Here is a 20,916-nt window from a genome sequence, read left to right as displayed (position 1 = left end):
TTATTCTGAATTTATTCAATGACATTCTGGATTATATCATTGTGCTACATTAAGTCTGTTAGCACATCGGTATATTAAAGGCTATTGATACATTAGCAAATTCAAGATTGAAACACTAGGAACACTCGCCTTTGAACTTATGATTGAACTTTCAGGATTGTTTGAAATTTTGATTCACATTACTGTAAGCTCCACTATCATTTTTAACTTATAAATTAAATTGTAATTGCATTATTTGTCGAAATTTATAAAAACTTGTTGGTTTTGATTTTCTGCACTAGTATACGGCCATGGAGTCGAAGAAATAGTATCAACTATACCAACTGCAAGGAATAAGCGTAATATTGCGTCATGTGTATTTAATTTGTATTTTATGTTAGTTTTATTTTTTTTTCAATATATGCTATTGATACTTTAACATTGTATGTTTTACTTGACCTTGTCCATAATCGAGTTCAATTTCTTCCTGAGCTGAATTACTGACTTTGGTTTTGTAGAAAATATATTTATCTCGATTTGAATCCAGAACTTGGTAATCCCCTTAGAACTGCCGAGTCTACCGTTTTTTACATAACATTTCATGTTATAAATTTAGCAACAAATTTCTAATTATAGCAAATATTTTGTTTGGTAAATACTGAAAAGTTTCTAGAAGGTTATTTTCCATTAAGGAATTATTTTTTGTTTATAGAAAAAGTTGGTTGTCGCCTAAGGTCAGGCAGAAGACTATATAATCTTGTTAGTGAAGGGTTTTTCATTTGTCCTCTATGATCCGGCCGAATCAAGTTGTATTACATGGTGTGTCCAGTATTTCATTTTGGGATGGAGGTTATTTCTTCAAATTATTTAATTCAAGTGATTACACACTGGAAAAAGAATAGTGCTCATGAAAATATATTCCTGGACAGAACAATTCACCGGAGTTTATAGTGAATTCAAAGCTGGAATTATTTTACTGTTATTCAACAAAAGACTGTTGGCACATCAACACTTTACGGGATACCACAGACACATCAACAGTTTCAGTGTTCGATTTAGTTTGAAGTTCTACTAAATTTTAATGGGGACTTTAATTTTTTAAGACTTATGTCTATATTTCTAGGACTATTTCGTATTTAATTCGCAATATCGTAAGTTCCTTTTATTATATTTTCACTATATTTTCTACGGAAATAAATTATAATTATAGTTTTGGGGATTTAATTCGTATTACCGTATGTTCCTTTTTGTTACATTTTCGAATTGTGGTTTAGGGAAATAAATTATTTGGTGAATTTTGTAAAGCGTGCGGTATTTCACTTTGTCTGTTGCTTATTTTAAGAGCATAGACTCGTAACAATTGAACAAAAAAACCTTATATTTTATTATCAAGCAGCATGAATCAGTTGATGTTTATGTACTGTATTGCGATTTGGTGAAGCTTAGCGTTAACCACAAAAAATATTTTTCGTTAGATAGTATATAAGACAATAACCTTTTGAAACAACTATTATTTATAAATGATTCTTTTGGGGTACCAACTCTCTGAGCTGGCTACTGTGTAGAAAACAAATTCACCACTTCAGACTTTCACATCCACCCTAGTATTTTCGACAAGTATTATTGAAATACAGAGTACCATAATAAATGTATTAGGTCATAGCTGTTAGACTACACAGTCCGCTTTTTCTTAACCGATGATCGAAAAGAAAATAATATCTTTCGTTGACGTCCATACACATCTTGGTGTAACTTTCAGTAGTCTAGGCAACATGACCGAACATACTGACAACAAACAACCTCCCGTCACATATTGCAGACTACAGTACAAGGCAAGTGCTGGTATTCCTAGAAACATTAGATAGTTGTGTGTGAGGATAACAGCCAGGATGTTACAAGGTCTGTAATAACAATTAACGACGTTTCCTAGACGGTTTGATGCCTATTCAATCCATGTAAACATTTACCGATATTCATTGTTATACTGAGCAAGTACAGAAAGTCATTAGCTCTCTAAGATATTCATCTGTATATATAATGAATCAGAATAAAACTGTTAGTTCGTATGGCAATACTAACTGATACTAATTGTAACTACTAGTCATTAGTTAACCCTTTAAGTTTCTAAGATATTGTATGCATCAGTAATGTCCAACCTTTCAATTTAGGTTGGGAGTCGGAACATACAAACTGTTTAAGGTCGATAGTCGCATGAGGTGGTTTGTTGACCAACATTACTAATACAATTAAATCATTTTTAATTTTAATAATTAAATGCGAAATTCTAATACTTATTACATGACAATACTAACATTCTTATTACCATGTCGTAGTAATAGTGCCAAATAAGTCACATATCGTGGTGCATACATTAAATAATATCATAAAACAATTCAGAAAAATGGAATATGTATTAAGTAAAAAGCATATTCACATGGCCACGGACGCACAATGAGAAGAACTAGACCGCGTGCTACCCACTGGATCGATATGATTGATATAAACTGCATACACTATGTTATGGCAATCAGTCAGATATAATATAGATCATATCTTATGAAGTGAAGAATGTATCTTAAAAACAAAATGAATTCCTACATCTTAACGATTATTTTTCAAAGACTTTATATATTGTGGTTTTATATAATTATGGCAGCTTTGGTTTAATACACGCGATTTTGCAATGTCATTTTACTGGAGTAGCACGTTGCAATTGAGTATACTTTTTGTACTACTTGTAGACGAAATTCAATTTTGGCACTTAGCAATGGCCAATGTAAGAATGCATCAGTGTATAATGTCTACACGTAGATCTCACGAGAATGAGAATAATAAAGCCGCTACATAAATGATTGTATCACTATATGTAACCAAGATAATTTTGCTAATAGTGTATAACGTTTGTCGTAGAGAGTAACGTGTACTTTGGGTACTGTATGGATAAGTTATGTATAGCATGATTTACGCTTTAAAATGCTTGTTTGTTTTAGATTATACATATATGTACGAACAGGAAGCGGAGGGAGACAATGTATCATAGTTGCAAGTATATGCTTGTCGTTAACACTGCTTTTGTTCCAACGTGCGGGACTATTACACTTTTCTGTTATTATAGCATAGAGTTAATTTGCATTAGGGTTCGAAAGACAGTCCAATAATCACGGGAACATCAATATATTAACATCATAAACACCTGGTACACTGTACTATTAGTATGGTGTATCTATCTTCGTCAAGTGCATAATTCTATGTTGACTGTGCACGCCTGGTACACTTCTCTGCTATCATTCTGTACCTTTCATCATTAAACCATGAAAGACAGTCCATTAAGTAAATACCCTAAATACCCGTATATAAACAAAACAAAATAATAAAGACGACAGTCTATCCTCTAATCAACAGACAACATAAGTCATTTATTTGCTGACCCATCAAAGATATGCTAGCAATCCCACCGCATACTCGAATCGACAAAATGCATATGGTAATCAATAGTCAGCATATTGGAATTTGCCATGCAACTTAATTCAACATGTCATCACACAATGCATTTAATTAGGTTCACATCGTTCAAATTTCATGTACAAATATACAGATTTACAGTACAACATATACATAACCTAGCAATCAGTTACCATTTATACAGAAATCCAGGTTAATAACACCGTAAGTTGTGGACTGAATAATTAAAATATATTACCCTACTTACATACCAGACAAATTTCTTATTGTGGTACAGACAACCTGGTATTGTAACGTGTGGGTGGTCAAATCAGTTTCTGCGACTTAAGACAGCAATAGAATTTTGATAACCTAATACCTTATATCCTTGACATTTGTACTTAATTTTACTCCATGTGACCACAAAACATTGCAACGCAGCTGCGCGATTAATTAACCATTCTAAAAGATGAAGATTATTTCTCAACAACACAGAAGAATATCCGACAAGCCATTGGCGTGGACTTTTCAATACAGTGTAAGAATTCACACAGTAATAAATCTGAATCCCCAAAATATACGGTAAGAAGTCAATAAGAATAGAATTGTTTTCTTTGTCGAATGGCTGCCTCTTTAAGAATAGAGTTGTTTTCTTTGTCGAATGACTGCCTCTTACCTATATTTTGAATAAATACTCAGTGCATGATCCATATATGAATAACGTACAGAGCATAATTAAGGATTAATGAAATCACCAGCAACATAATCATTTCTTTGACATGAAGACGATTAGTGACAGCCTATAGTAGGTTGAGCTTACATAGCAGTAGGACATGCTATTCGCCGTACTTTGACATTCAAAATGTTGTAGTGTGTTTCAAGAATACAATTTGGGGCTGATTTTATATATTATAGCTCAATCGGAATTCAAAACCCCGAAAACTGTAATCCAAAACCCTCCGAAAATCTTTTCCACATATATGCATCAAAGCACGATCCAAGTAGTTCTTTATGTTATGGATTACATCAAGGTTTGTTTGTGACTATCCTAGTTCCGGTAAGTGCAGAATAAGTGCAGAATGGTTGAAGGTTCTGATACATACCAAATATCGTATTGAAATAACATCCATGCAGTAGCATACTAACTGGGAGGGTAGGGACGGGGCAGTTGACTCGAGCGCCAGAAGTCCTGGAGCAGCCAAACAACGGACGCATCATCATCGCCCTAGGCAACATTTACCCTTAATACGCCAATGCATCTATATCAAGGTGGAAAATGCAAATTGTTCACCTTGTGAGTGTAGGGCCTAAATAGGGAAAGAAAACGTGAAGGTCATTATCATGAACGGTTATTGACAAAGCACACTATACATTTTTATAAAAGTGTCGTATTTTTATGAATCTTTCTCTGCTACCTTCTTGTCATGGTCAGTTTCATATAGGTAAAGGAAAGCAGCCTGTAACATCTTTCAAAAATATTTATGCATTTTAAGAACAATATGTTAGTTGTGCTATTTTGAAATCCAGCAGCAGCAGTCATTTTATAGACTGTTTGCTTCAGACAGAACATGAATTTCTCAATTGTATTCAAAATAGCTGTCAACTAGAGTAGATAAACTACACACATATATACGCAACACTCAAAAGTGTGAGAGTTGTACACCTTTGCCTTGTAACATCCTCCTTTCAGCCGTGACTTAAAGCCCTATGTGCAACCTTATCTACGTTGCTAGGGAGTAGTTGCACAAACCGTGTCTTGTTTGTATTGGTTTCATGAGGAAAGAGTGTGCAAGGAGTACAAGCAGTTTTTGCCGCGACAAATTGATAGACAACTTACATAATGAAAGAGGCAACCCCAGAATACCTAGAAGAATTACATCCCTTAAAGTAAGAGCAAGTATTCTGGTCTTTTTGATACCATTATTCGTCAAGAAGCTAATAAACGCTAATATACCCGTACCTTCGATAATCTGATGATCAGTTTCAGTTTTATACTTGTGCTTCATATGTTGCCATATCTATTGCACGTGCGTCATAAATATTTGGCTAATATGATAAGGACCGTAGAAAGCAATTTCAAATAAGGGGAATATGTGATAAAATGCAAATCGAAAAGGACCACTTTAATGATCTGTATAACAACATAGTCGAAAATCGAAACAATTAATCACGTATTGTTTCGATGTATGTTGTATTTCATTTTACTTTAATAACTTTGAACTCTTCCTAACAAAACTGATCAAACTGTCTCACTTGTCTATAAATGTATCAGACCTGTAATTATTCTACCCCGATTTCGCTTCCAGATGAAAATTTCCGTTTTCACGAAACGCCATTTTTATATAGCATTATGCATTTGGCAGCATGGGAAAATATTTACAATTACATAAGACAGCTCCAAATTTAAACGGAAGAATAATGTGAGGTTAAAACGGATGTAATTGACGTGACCTTAAGAAAGGTACATTTTTAATCATAGAGGAAGAATTTTTCGTGAAAAGAATATTCGAGAGCCTCTATGATTTCCTCGACATACAGGAACGTATCAAATCGCCATACTGTCATGATCGGTAATGTCTTTTCGAGGGGAGAATTGTTTTCTTAATTAAGCATTTGTTTATTTAGCAGCCAGATGGATTATTAGGGACACGGTAAACTTTGATTTCATGGTAAAACTGTCACAAATTGAGAATTTCCATTGACCAGTAGTCACGACGTAGACAGTCAAATTGACCCCATATTTTGCGCCTCTCGAAAAAGGCGGCAGATATACTTAATCCTGATTGGTTACGCTAAATAAGGAGCGTGTTTTAATATCGCCCACATCGAATATTTTAATCAGTCTAAGCTTTTCTGTAAGAGAAAAACAAGTGTAAAGAAGACTCTGAGAGAAATTGGGGAGAAATTCTCTCGTAAAACTGTTGTCCAAGAGGACTGATGTCGAAGGAAAACCGACGAACAAATTTGGCAGTAGAAGCAAGGAACGTTGAAAGGAAAGGTAGTTTGACAATTCCATGTAATTTGTTGATGCCATATATAATGCTTTGCTGAATTTATTTACTTATATTTGCAAGAATCTATTTGCTACATTCGTGTATCAATTTGCTTTATGAAGTATAACTGTGCTGGATTTATGCATATGAAGTCCTACATTAATCTTAAGATAAGTTTGACGATTTGTTTGAATTTATTGTCTTGTTTGCATAATAATTAGTATCTAAGAATTTCATGCTTTACATTAATTAATATGAGTTAGGAGAATCCTTGTGAATTCACCGAATTTAGAAGATTTCACGTATGATTAAGGCTGAATGTTTATTCGCCGGACATGACGTAGAAGTCATTTAATGTATTTCATTTATTCCCATGTGTAAATTGAGGCTGGCATCGGAACCGTTATGCCTCGTGGTGTGTTATTGTGTGATGTTAATGCGTGATGATTTAGCCATTAACCTAACTAGGATCGTTATGGACCGATAGTAAGATCTGATAACAAGAGGGCGAAATTAAAGTCCCTATATTCGTAAACAACAGGAAATTTAGATTGTCTCTATTTATATTTTTAAAAGGGGAGAAAATAGCTCCTGCGACGTATCAGCTCTGCGACGTATTAATTCTGAGACGTATAGTGAGACTATCTCTGAAACGTATAGTGAGACTATCTCTGAGACGTATAGTGAGACTATCTCTGAGACGTATAGTGAGACTATCTCTGAGACGTATAGTGAGACTATCTCTGAGACGTATAGTGAGACGTACTTATCCTGAGATCCAGGTATCTGTGAATCTACGTGCTAAGCACAGAATGAGGACCGAAAGAGGCAAGACCGACGGAAGTCGAAGGAACAGCTACAGTGGAAGTGGAGTAAACAAAGAAACAGGTTATGCAATCGTGCAAGGCATTGACTTCGATTGTTCACTCGATCCTATGATGAACTAAATCTATCAGTAAAACAGATCGGCTACTTTATTTAAATATATTTGTATTTTCTTTTGTAATTCGTTGAAAATTGTATATCTAAAAACAGAGTTTATTCCTGATGTAATGAATTATCATAATTGTTTTATGTAATTGATTAAATTGTTTGTTTACATGTACGGGGGCTCGTGTTGGTTTGTTCTATATATTTGCTCAGATCTCTATCTATTCCACCTTTAAGTTTCACCATTTACACTTATATTTACTCGAACTGGGCAATAACATCGAGGGTGGTCAACCTCTAGATAATGAGAACCAAATTAAGCGGACACCTTGAAAGAAGGTACAATCCGCCAACCCACACCTCTTGCAAGAAGAGGGAACTTTGTGTAAGGTTTCAAAAAAATTGACAGTGGGTAACGCTTACAGCGTGCAAATGAAGAACAGCGAAACATAAACAAGCCAGAGAACATCTGAACTAACGATCAAAAATAAAAGAATTGGACCTAACCCTGGAGATAAGTGGTGAATGAGTACTTGCTCGACTTGTATTTCCTCAAAAATCAATTACTCATGTGCGAACCTAACGAATGATAAAGTCTTAACGTAATCTAAACTAAAAACTTGTATGATAATTGACAGTTATTCAGTAATTTGAAAGCGTACAAATCCATATGCCACAATAACTTTGTTAAAGGATATATAGTTTCAAATCTGTGACGCCCGAAGGAAACAAAACAACCTATTATAAATGAAAGTAAAAGTGGTCCAAGTGATACACAGTTTTAAGAGTTTTGAGGGGTTTCACAAAATATATTTGGTCACACTTGTGATATTGGATATAATTCATGCTTTTTTCAGTGATTACCATTCAGTAAAGCATATTGTTAAAGAAAAACAGATCGCCTGCGTCTTTATCTAAGGTTAAAAATTCGGTTTAAGTTCATGAGAGATTGAAATTTGTTTCAAAAGGGAATATTTGCTTTGATTTTTCATTTAATTGCACGAATTGTAGAATAAATGTACAGGTTTATTTCCTATACACCTCTCTCTCTCTCTTTCTTTTTGTATCAACAGTTAGTCTCTCTCTCTTCTCTCTCTCTCTGTCTCTGTCTCTGTCTCTCTCTCTCTCTCTCTCTCACACACACACACACACACACACACACACACACAAATACACGAGAGTATTAATGGTTTAGTTCGAGAAAGGTTGCAGGTACAAACCTGTATTTTTTGTGCTACAAATGACTCATGGAAGCACGATATATCGGCTTCATACATTTATCATGTGTAGACCTGGATCAGATATATGTAATCTAGTCATCTGATAAGGATACATTGTTCCTCTTGTTCATAAATCCTATGCAACCCATAAGCTGAAAACGGGCAGTGAGCATGGACAAATCAAGAAATTATTATTCGATTCTCAGTTGTTGAATCACTTGGACACCAAAAAATTTCTTACATTATATTTTTGTGTAGTCTCTAAACACTTCGTATAAAAGTATCAATTTTGACAGAACTAGAGTAACACTTTTACATGATATTTTGCTTCGCTAATGATGTAAATCCTTTTATACTTTGGTATAACCTGAATGCACTTCATAATCCCAGACCACAATTTGTCATATCGGTCTCTGATATGGTTACTTAGAAACAAGAGATTGCGTAAAGCGAATATAGAAATAAAAAATTACAATGCTTCTGCTACATTTCCTAAATAAATGACACTATTCAGGTAACATAATTCAGTATACGGAACGTGTAAGCCTGACGAATATAGGCTTCACTTCTTAAATATGTATTACATAAACATTTATTCTTGCATGTTTGACTTGCTGTTCGATGTGGTTGTTCAGTTCGTAACTCCGTATTGCATACCCACGTTAAAACTAGTTCGGTGTTTTGTACGACGTCCGCCAGCTGATAATCATTTGATGCGCCTAATCCAAATTTATGTACATCTAATGTACACTTACAAAAGGTTTCACCAAAACAGATACCAGGCGTATTGTTATAGAGATGAACAAGTTAAATAGGTTCACAAGAATGCAGAGATACATAGAACATGCTAATTTCACTCGTTAAGTTATTATTAATGTCGTGTAATCTTTTCCCGTTAATTATTATTGAATATGTTGTTCTTTCAGTTCATTTATTTACCAATCGCGTCAAAAGAACATTAATATAATAAGTATGCCATTTTATTATTTAATTGTCACGGTAAGTCCATTGTGCATTGGGTTCTGATGAAAACGTCTTAAATCCGTATGAAAGATTGCTTACCCCTGTGGGGTATGAACTTACGTGCCACATTGAAAACATACTTTCTGACGCATGTAGAAAATGAATTATTATTGGTAAAATTGGTTCATACATTCACGGAATAACAAACTATCAGTTTTAAATCGCAACCTACGTGCACCAAAAATAATACTGTACCTTTTTATTAAATGCGGTAAATTCTGTCGTCAGTTCAAATACGCTTATCATGAAAAGCCTTGTATTGGTCGGTCTTTTGAGATCGATTACAAGGCTATGTGTGGTTATTTCGGGGCAGCAAAGGAGATAACGTTTATATTGATCAAACTTTGTTTCCAGATCGCATGAATATGTTATCATTCCAGACAGAAGTACATGTGCATCAGTAACAATTAATAACTGTCTTAATATGTTCCAAATTATAAAAATACGACTGAACAAATAAGAGAAAAAGTAAAGAAGGAAAGGACAGAGAAAAGATAAAAACATTAATTTGAACATCGCTTTGAACATACGCTAGTTCTATATTGGTCATTTTTGCACGCTTCTTTCCCATGAATTGTATACATCGATCTATCTATGAATCTACTCATCTAGGTATATATCCACATTTTTAAAATGTCAAGTCCTTGTTATCTCAATACACAGGTACTTGAATTAATTTAATTGGCTGTTGCTATAGGTCGAAAGTGTTAATTTAACCCATGTTCCAAAAACAGAGGCAAAGAAATGCATGCATAAATAGCATACTTGATTCTAATAGTCCTTCGAGTTCGAAGATCACCATAATGTCACTAACTGGTTTTTGTTATGGGAATACGTGCGTAGCTGATTAGGCTACGTTGTGGTCTGGACTGGCTGTGACTCGCTGTCAGGAGATGACACTTGTTGTTTTGTTTTTCTTCATCTAAAACAGGAAGCACTGAAATTCTGAGCCGTATGCTGCGTGCGCTTCTGCACTGTCTCTTCAATTTTCGCCAGCTGTTTGCATGTAGGTCGAGTATCAATGATACTCCGCCTGGTGAAACAATCCTGTGCCAGGTATTTATTGCTGAAATCTTTTATTAATGGCTTGAGCGAGTCTTTGAACCATTAACTCTGACCATCCCCCATATCTGTTTCTGTCATTTAGTACTCCGTAATCGCTGTTCTGGCATCTTCATTGATGCACGGAGTTACTGCCTCGATGAACATCGTAAGGTCTTTTAAGAGCATATCCTACCGTCTTATCCTCGTAAGTGCACTCAGGCATGGATCTGCCTCTTGACATGTCGTTCAGTATACTGGATGCCATGTAAGCCAATCATGCGATACAGATAGGCATTAAACCCACAAAATGACAAAATAAATCAGAAGGGTAACTAAAATAATTTATGTGTGTCGAAAGTGCAATGTACACCTCTTTCATACATAACATATGTTATTGCCTTAATTTATTCTCAGGATTGTGTGCATGATTTACTGTTTTCAATCTCACAGTTACTGAACGTTTATGTAATTCTTACGTGCTTCTGAAATGCGTATGAACCCTTTTTGATACCTATGGTATACAATTTTGACAACAAATGTGTGGATGTATACCCTAAACTGGTAATTCGGCAAAATGAGACTTCTCAGAGGTTAATAAATATGAAACCAATTGAAAAACAATCAAGAAGACTAAGATTCGTATCAAAAGTATGACAGCTGAAATTATTTGACAACTAACGAGTATAACTTCCAAAGATAAATCTATCTATTTATCTATGTCAAGAGACTAAAACACCTTAAAGCGTTTTCACAGATGAATGAGGTTGTGGGTCTATGGAGCCGTTTTGTGAAGAAAGTCATCTTTCGTTAGAATCGATATAACTAAAGATGACACGCAAAGGTTATATTCATCTCAAATTTAAAAATAACCGTCTTTAGAAGCAAACTGTAAATTGCCAAAATTTGAAATGAGTAAGATCATACTAGCTTTACGTGTAACATATTACATTAAATACGGCTGTTTTGCCACCATACGCCAGTATAGGTATTTAGTTGATACAATAAACACACCTTGATATTGTTACCGTGTAATCTAAGAAGATAACAACTTCATTCAAGCTTTATCTCAGTTTTTTGTTTCAACATTTCATCTGTCTCTTTTCTCATAAATATGACTTCCACATTGTTATCGTAAAACATGTTTTGTTATCAAAGTTCAATTGACAAAATAGATCCTAAATTATAAAACCAGGCTATTTTACGGTAAACATTTATTCCTGCACAGTCATTCCCAAAAATATTTCGCAAACTATACCCTCGAATGCTAAAGTGACAAAATTTGATCTGTTGCCTTTTCTTGCTAATACACTCGCGTATTAGGAGGTAAGTTTTAGCGACTTCGTAAATATTAACGATCGACTCCATTATTTTAAGTGTTGGGCAGAAGAGGCAATACAATTTGATTTCGGGACATGAGTTCCTGAAAGGCAAAGCTGACTTAACTCGTGGTTGGTTTTCATGTAAAGCATCTGACCATGTTTGCCAGTCCAAATCCTTCTGTAATATGTATGGGTATTTCAATTGTGCTACGTCTTAGCTAGCTATGTAAGATATGTTTATTTAAAGGTCACCTGCCACCTGTATTGTAAAAACATGTGATATTATTATAGTTATAAACAAAACGCATTGGTTATGTATGCACACCATAAAAATGTTTAATTAGACTTAAAACTCCGCTTTATAAAATGAAAAATTATTTGTCAATCTCCGTAAACAATCGGTAGTTTCCGCGTGCCAAAACCGGATCTCTCACAAACAATACTGCCATCTTAAATCGCAACATGTAATTTGCCCAACTATCTCGACTTATGTTTTTGAAACAGTACGGCTTTGATTTGGCTACGAATGCTTACCTGAGTATAAAATACACAGTTGCTAAACATTTTGTGCACACCTATTTATATTTTCAGGGTTTCGATAGATAGATCCATTGTCGAACTTTGGCCAATATATTTTCTGCATGGGGCATATTATCATGTGTACTACTCTAGCACGCCAAATGCAATGGTAGTCTGTGCATAAGATGTTAAACTCTTTTATTAGAGAATCCAGTGTTTTAGGTGCACATATAAAACATATATTATTGCCTCTGTTAAACGTTGCTTCAGTTTACCAACATTATAAACGTAGCAAATGAAAGCCTTTTGAACAATTCATGCTCAGTAATCAGTATCTTGTATATTGCTGGATTGGTGATTTGTTTTCCTAACCAGTTTTATTCTCTTTCTTACACATTACTAAGGCATTTATTTAAACAACCCATTTGTGGTGAATCGAGTGTGAAATTTGGTAAAGTAACATTTGTTGCCAGCTTGATAGTGCTCCCTAATGATGTTTTCAAGCATAAATGATGTTTGGTCCTGTACTTATTGACAATACATTGAGCAATTGAACTTGAAGCATTCGAATCGTACATAAATCAATTAGTTTATAGCTCATGCCATCTTCTATCTCTCTACCAAAGTTGCGAATGTAATGTTAAACTCTTGAAGAAAAACAAAACATTACAAAGGAAAGGAAATAACTTCTTAACCACTCCTGAATATAACATACTCAATTTATCATTCACGAGGCCTTGCTCTGCTATGCCTTTTTTCTGACAAACGCCGGTTGTCAGAGGTTTCTATACTTCATAAAAATGTTATAGACATTGCCATATTATTTCTAAATTATATATGAATAAATTGGCCTCAACCCTTTTATCATTTACCTCAAATTATGAGAAGAAAAAACCCAATTACCATCATGAAAAAGTGTAGGATAAGAAATTGAATTAGTGCAGAAAAAAGTATACAGTTCAAGAAAACATAGTAAAGAGGACTATGTTGGAAATATTGAAAGATATGGGAGTACATAGTTGGACATGTACTTGATCTCGATCGTACTGTTTGAGACATTGAAATATTGAGTTGACAATATAAAAGAAATATTACATTTAGAGGAAATGTTAACTAGATTATTCAAAGACAATGCTTGAAAATACAACAATTATTATAGCAAGAAATGTTATTATAGCAAGTCTTAATCTATGAAAATAGTTCGAGAAAGAACAGCAATAAACAAAACTTGTATTTTCGCAAACCCCATCACCACTTTCAAAACTAATATCAGACTATTCTTGATGCTTCTATTCATAATATGCTCAATAATTTATTCATTCTGACCCCTTTTTCAATTCTGGTGAAATCAAGAGATATGAAGAACGAATTTTATACGTTATGGAGTTTGGCTTAAACGAGTTTTAGGGGAGCATAAGAGATATCAATGATAGTAGACAATTTGTCTCCACGTCTTGGTTAAAAAGAGATTAAACAAATTTGAAACACCTCTGCGATTTGGTAAAAAGCAAACCACGGCAACTATAGATCAGATTTCTAATTAGTACTGAATAATATTACAAACATTTGCTAAGCAGGTGCAGTGCACATCATCAGCTATAATGCATTTACAATATTAGGGCATATTGGTTATCTTTTGATTTTGTATTTTGGAAAAGTTAATATTATTCTTTAGGTATAGAAGATTCGTGGCACGGACTGAAAACCGTATTGGAGTAATATGCAGAGGGCTAGACCGATCAGAACACGTTTTGAGAATGCTTTCCTGAAGTTAATAACTGATGTTTACATTTATTTCCATTGCATTTGTATTGTAAATGTAAAACTTTACTTTCATATTTTTAAAGAAAAATGGCATATGCAACCACATCTATTTATATTAAGTACCCGTGTACAGTTCTTTCTCTTCTCATACGAGATCATACACAGATCTATTTATATGAAGTACCCGTGTACAGTTCTTTCTCTTCTCATACAAGATCATACACAGATCTATTTATATTAAGTACCCGTGTACAGTTCTTTCTCTTCTCATAGGAGATCATACACAGGCAGAGATCATTCTCTTATTTAGTGGTCTCCCTACAGTAAAACAGACAAGTATTATCATCAGCTGACTAACATGAGTTTTCGAGAATCATGAAGGTTTTGAAACAATCGCTACACAACGGGTACGATGTGTGCGTCGCCTGGACGTAACCATGGCAATTTGACAAGATATCCGCTATTACGCTCAATCTGTAAAAACATTATGTTTACAAAAGTACTAAAGCAGCTAAGACATAGTTAAGTAATCCTTACTGAATCAGTACGAACACATTCTCTTGGCTATGTTACGCTTAACTAAGCGATCTCGGCTACCTGGTAGACGGCCTAAATATCAATGTCTTGTCAACATTAAATGGTACATAGCTGTAGTGTTCTTGTGTGCTGTACTTCATAGCGAATTTGATTATTGTCTCACTCCGAGCATTAATAAAACTGCTATAGGGCATACATCTAATTTTTTTTTCGGATGCATACGCAGCTAACAGCTAACAATAATAACTACAAAAGCAAACGTTTATGGAATGCAAGCTTCACCCTCTAATGAAAATGTAATAAAATGCTCTTTTGAACAAAGTCGCTGCATATGAATAAATGGCAATTTTTAAGAGGGTAATAAGCACCACAGTAATAATGTGGTATTATTCTTTGTTTAATCTTTCCTAATGTCTGGTCTGGTCTATGGAAAACGCACCTATTTTCCTGCACAAATTTATTTCACAATTACGGTTCTAATGTCTTGAACAATTTGACAACAGAAGCAAACCCAATAATTTAGTACAATCAACAAATAATTTATTTCCCTAGAATACATAGTGAAAACTTAGCATGAATATATAGTATTGGGAATTAAATACTAGTTAATCCTAAATGTTCAATCACAAAACAGAAATTATAGAATATTCCGATTGAATTCCAAGTTTGGAATGTGCTGATGTACAACTAGTGTTGAATAGGTTGATGTACCAACAGTCTTTATGTACCATAATGACATAATCAGGTCGTTTAATGAATTCACAAAAATGCGTTTTAGTAGAAAAGCTCAAGGAGGACTTCGTAATTACAATGAATAAGTAAAATACATTGTTCCTTTTAGATTATATATGTACATGCCTAAAGGTGATTCCTTAGACTGATATTAAAAAATACGAATAACTAATTTTGCTTGTTTAAACCTTATAAAAAAAACCAGGACACACTAAAATGGCAAGGATCTGTGTCACAATTTCACTTTATGTTTGTAAATTAGGCTAGGTCTGAACACTAATATCAGTACACAACGTATGTATAGCTTATAAAATGTCAGAAATATCGTACACCCTAGCTACGATGTCGTAGCATCAACTTGATTTGTTGTGGGTAGGCTACGAACTGATCCCATATCATGTAATGGAGCAAAAATATCATCACTAAAGTCAGAAAAACAATTAGTGTAGAAATCAACTACATAAGTATAATCATGTTATGAAAAAAGTTTGGGTTATTTTGAATTTATTAAGCCCTTACACGATAAAATAAATTGGCATGGTTACACTAACCTCACCGTGTTCGCCATGACAGACTCTCGCCGTGACCCCTTTTCTATATAAGGCTTGCCAGACCATATTTAGATATTCTACGCTATGTTATTGTCAATCAAGTGGCGAATAATCGCTTCTTGGTGGAATTTCAAAGTTGCCGATAAACCGTATTTACTTTTAATGAGCCGAATGTCTGACTCATACCGCGCCAAATTTTTATCACGATTTGTTTACGTTTCCAAATAAGGCCTCAATGTCCTTATATGGCACACAAACAAACGAGGCTGAGAACGGAAGTAATCATTATTTGAACTAATATGGCACACTATCTAAACGAAAATATCGGATAAAAATGGTAAACGAGATTTTACAACTATTTCTGCAATGATTTTCGATATTTCCGAACTCAGTTTATTGGATTGTATGCAAGGAATATGTTTAAAGTGTTATTATCAGGCTTAAAGAGCGCCGGGTGTGATTCACACCCGGCTTGCTCCACTGAGACGTATATGCTCATCTTAGTACCTATCCGCGAGGTAGGAGTAAGGGTACTAATATTAGTACTACATACACCCCAAACACTCTCCCCTTAATTACTGATACATGTCAAGTACACTGTCACGGAATAAGGCAAGAAAAATATTTGGGATGCCTTAAGAACAATTTGGTTTATTAACTTCATAGACTCATACAGCGTTACCTAGGGTGGTTCAATTTTTGGTTTTGTATGCCTGAACAATACACGCATCTCGTCGTAGGTCGCTTGCGGCGAGATACTAGTATAGCACTGTCTGCACGGGTACTTTACCCCTGGTCGTGTGGATTTTTTTCTGATGTATTTATAGAAGGCTTATTGTTCTAGGAGATACAATCAATGATCGCTTGGATCTTGTTAGAGTACCAACTCTTACTTCGAACTACAGCCATAGTGGTAAGTGTTAAATTTGATACAAATCCAGTTTGTACGTGTACTTTTATAGTTTAAATATCTTTTGTTTTTCAATTTACTGCCTTATTTTTCATTCTGCGTGTGTAATACAATAGAAAAACAGTAGGGGACCGAGTGGTCTAAAGTGCTCACCGTTCCGGATCACTGCCATCTCACCTCTATGTGGCTTCGAGTCCCAGGCTCGGCTAACGTGGGTCTGTGAGAAAGCTTGCCAGTAGCTTCTCGTTGGTCGGTAGTTCTTCCAGGGGTTTTCCAGGGTTCTTCCTCCACCAGTTATACTGGCTGCCATGTATAGCCTATATCGTGCTGAAAAATGGCGTTAAACCATATAACAATAACAAGAAAACAATCCGTATGTTACATTTTATCGATAAGGGTTTTATTTGACATTAAATTGTTTTAGTAACATATACTTATGGATTTCTCGTATGTAATTTTGTTTGTTCCTTGTTATGACCAGATTGGTTTATTAAAGCTGTCTGTCTGTAGGTGTGTATGAATGAATAGACAGATAGATCGGCTAGAAGAACCCGAATGGTGAGGCTATTATCCATAGTGTGGCAGTGAAGCCATTTGAACCGAAAGTGTAATTATTTCATGGTGGGAACTGGTGAATATGGACGTATAATTCCGGAGAAGGACGGGGGATTCTGACGTAATTCTCAACTCCTGGATAAGGACCATTACACTGTGTAATATATACAAGGACACGTGGTTACTTGAACCACACTTCATTTTCTTTGTAACACGTGGTTAGTTGAACCATACATACATTGTCATTTGGCTGTGTGAACCATAAATATTCTTCTATTGTAATCATATGGTTGTGTGAACCCCTTATTTTTCATAATCACATGGTTGTGTGAACCGTACCTTTTTCTATTGGTATTATATGGTTGTACGAACCACACTTGTTTTATTTTTGTATCGTACGATACTGTGAATCAGATTCGTGTCGGTCTATGTCTCGTGTGGTTTCGTAAATATTCTTTACATTGTACACATTGGTAATGTGAGAACGACTCATATTTGTGTTACACATGCGTGTATCTGTAACATGTTCAGTATAGTAATAGTGTATTACATTTAGCGGGTGGGTGTGCGAGTAAATTTGCATATGTGTTGTAGTGAACATTTTTTGTTTGTTTGTTTCATAAACTTTCATACCCTCACATTGTGTTGCGTCGTCATTCAATCCAAGCATCCATTCGGTTTCAATCTTGCTACATACACAATACAAAATAAATATACATACAAACGCCGAATAAAATAAAGTAACATGCACTCTCCGTGTATGATTCTGTAATGTCGCTCCTGTTCTAATTGCTTTTCCGAGCTAAGAAATGTCGCTGTCATCTTTTAAAAACGCAGCCATATTTTCATGTTTGGTGCCATGGCTGCATTTACTTTCAACGATGGTAAGGGTGGATGTTGTAATTTAAAGGACAGTTAATAACATTGCGATATGTTTCCTTTCCAGTTACTGATTGTAACGCTACTGTGAATTCCATCTTCCGATATGTGTATAAACAATGATTGGACCTCATTATTATTATAAGCAAACAGCACGAACTTGTGTACATTTCTGGAATCAATCACGTATTCAAACATGTAACATCCAGATTCATAAATCCTTAAATTAAATCAGATGTCAAAAACGTTTCTAAAAAAAGCAAAAGAGAGTGGACATTCATTATCAAGTCAAATTATTATGCAGGTTTTTGATTCTAAGAAATGTCTTAGCTTAATATGGCACGAATGTTTGTGTGACGTCTGACCGATTCGATCTAAAATGTTTTATTCCAGCATAAAACAAAGCGTATTGATTAGACACCTAACCCGTATACATACCAGATAAATACTGCATCAAAAGGGTTATTTATAGTTATATTGTCAAATATATTTTCAAATATATTTTAATCTTTATCGATGTTATGTATATTTGATTTAATTTTTGTATCTGATTTAATTGTTTGTAAGTATTAAAATCTTTCTATTTTTTATTTCATTATATATCAAAATGATGTAGTTCTGTTTATTAAGAATTCGATAATTTTCCAGAAAATAGTTTGACCTTGACTGTTTGTTTTAGTAAACCTAGAAGGCTGACCTGGTCTCCGACCGTAATTCAGAATTAGTAACAGCCACGTCATGAAGTTCTTTTTTTTTTACTAGTGAGAATGGGCCTGTATTGAATACGAGACCCTAGATTTGTAAATAGTTTTTATTAAAGTAAACAACTTTTATTCTCTGAAAAAAATGATTGGTTCTTATCAAGGACATACAGGGGCTACGTAAGGTTTTTATATGTAAAGATGACCACGTGACCCTTATCCGGGTTGCAAAATTCAAGTTCTGAAACATCGTATTAAAGAAGTAACAGTTGGGCTTTTATACTGGAAGGGGTCTGATGAGTCATTTGAAGTTATTTCAAATTATTTGGATTCAAAAGGATTAATTCTTTTTTTTTCCTGCAAATATACCTGTGCTCATATAAAATTCTTGAACATTCATAAAAATTATTCGGATTTCCAAAACAAAACAAGGAACTGTAGACTTCAACACAGTACAGGCTACAGTATACGTCATCGCCTTCCATCTTGAATTTTACGTCGGGACTCGAACTTGAAATAATTAGAACATTTTATTATTAGGACTTCTAAAATTCCCTAAGTTCATATTTTAATTTTTACAGTATTTGTCCAGGAAAATATATTTTTTCAAAGCTTGTTGTTTTCACTCTTCTGTTAATGTTTATTCGAGCTTACACACTTACCATAAGAATTGGGAGCTCGTCCGGGATTTTGAATTTTGGTTAGAATATTTCATAAAACTTTTTTTTTTTTTAAATTTGAATTCCCATAGTTTTTGTAACTTTCAGTGAAATCGGTAACCTTTTTTCCTAAATTTCCTCAAAAGTGGAAATCTCTTTCAAATCCTACCCAGGAACAATTAGATCTTTCAAAACAGATGAATTCATTGAACTTGCCAAAAAATACGATCTTTCTGAGGTAAAGGCTTTCTTAAAGAAACAGGAAATAAGAAATATTTTGATTCAGTACTTGGTAGAAAATTGTTTTTGGATAAAAGTACTTTGGTTCCGATCAGTAAGCCTGTATCAGACTCTGACACAAAAGTAAAGGAATTATAATTAAAATACAAGATGGAATATGAGTTAAGGAAGCTGGAACTTCAGAAAGAAGAAAGAGAGGAGAGAGATGCAAATGCAGTTACAATATGAGAAAGAGGAGAGAGAAAGAAAAACAAATACATTTACAAGCGTAAGAAAGAGAAAGAAAGACAAATGCAATTATAAAAAGAACAAATGCAAAAGGAAGAAAGAAAGAGATGCAAATGCAAGACAGAGGCTGTAGAGAGGGAATATCGATTTAGAATGAAAGAAATGGAACCGGCAAGTGAAAAGCACATTCATACTTAAAATACAAATTTAAGTTTTGATCTTGAAAAAAATATAAGATTAGTGTCCCCTTTCAGAGAAAAAGTAGACAAATATTTTCCATAATTTGAAACAGTTGCTGACAATTTGAAATGGCCAAGGGACTTTGGACTCAATTATTACAATGTGTACTCACTGGTAAAGCTAGTGATATTAACCGTTCACTGTCAGTTCAATAAAGTAATGACTTAGATACGGTTAAAGAATGCATCTTAAGAAGATATGAGTTAGTCCCTGAAGCTTATCGGCCAAACTTCAGAAACTATAGAAAAGAAGCCTAACAAACTAATGTCGAATTTGCTAGAGAAAAGATTAGTTGATAGATTGTGCTTAGCCAAGAAAGTTGAACAAGATTATGAAAGTTGTAAGCACGTCATTTAAATGTTAAGAGACCAGATTATAACAATAGGAAGTGTATTGCCTAGGTATCCGAGCGTCTCGGTTGCTATTGGTCCTCGTGCGAATAATTAGTAGCA

This window comes from Sinohyriopsis cumingii, chromosome 18, assembly GCF_028554795.1.
Source record: "Sinohyriopsis cumingii isolate HCF-2022 chromosome 18, ASM2855479v2, whole genome shotgun sequence".
NCBI lineage: Eukaryota > Metazoa > Mollusca > Bivalvia > Unionida > Unionidae > Sinohyriopsis > Sinohyriopsis cumingii.
This window is presented reverse-complemented; position numbering follows the sequence as displayed.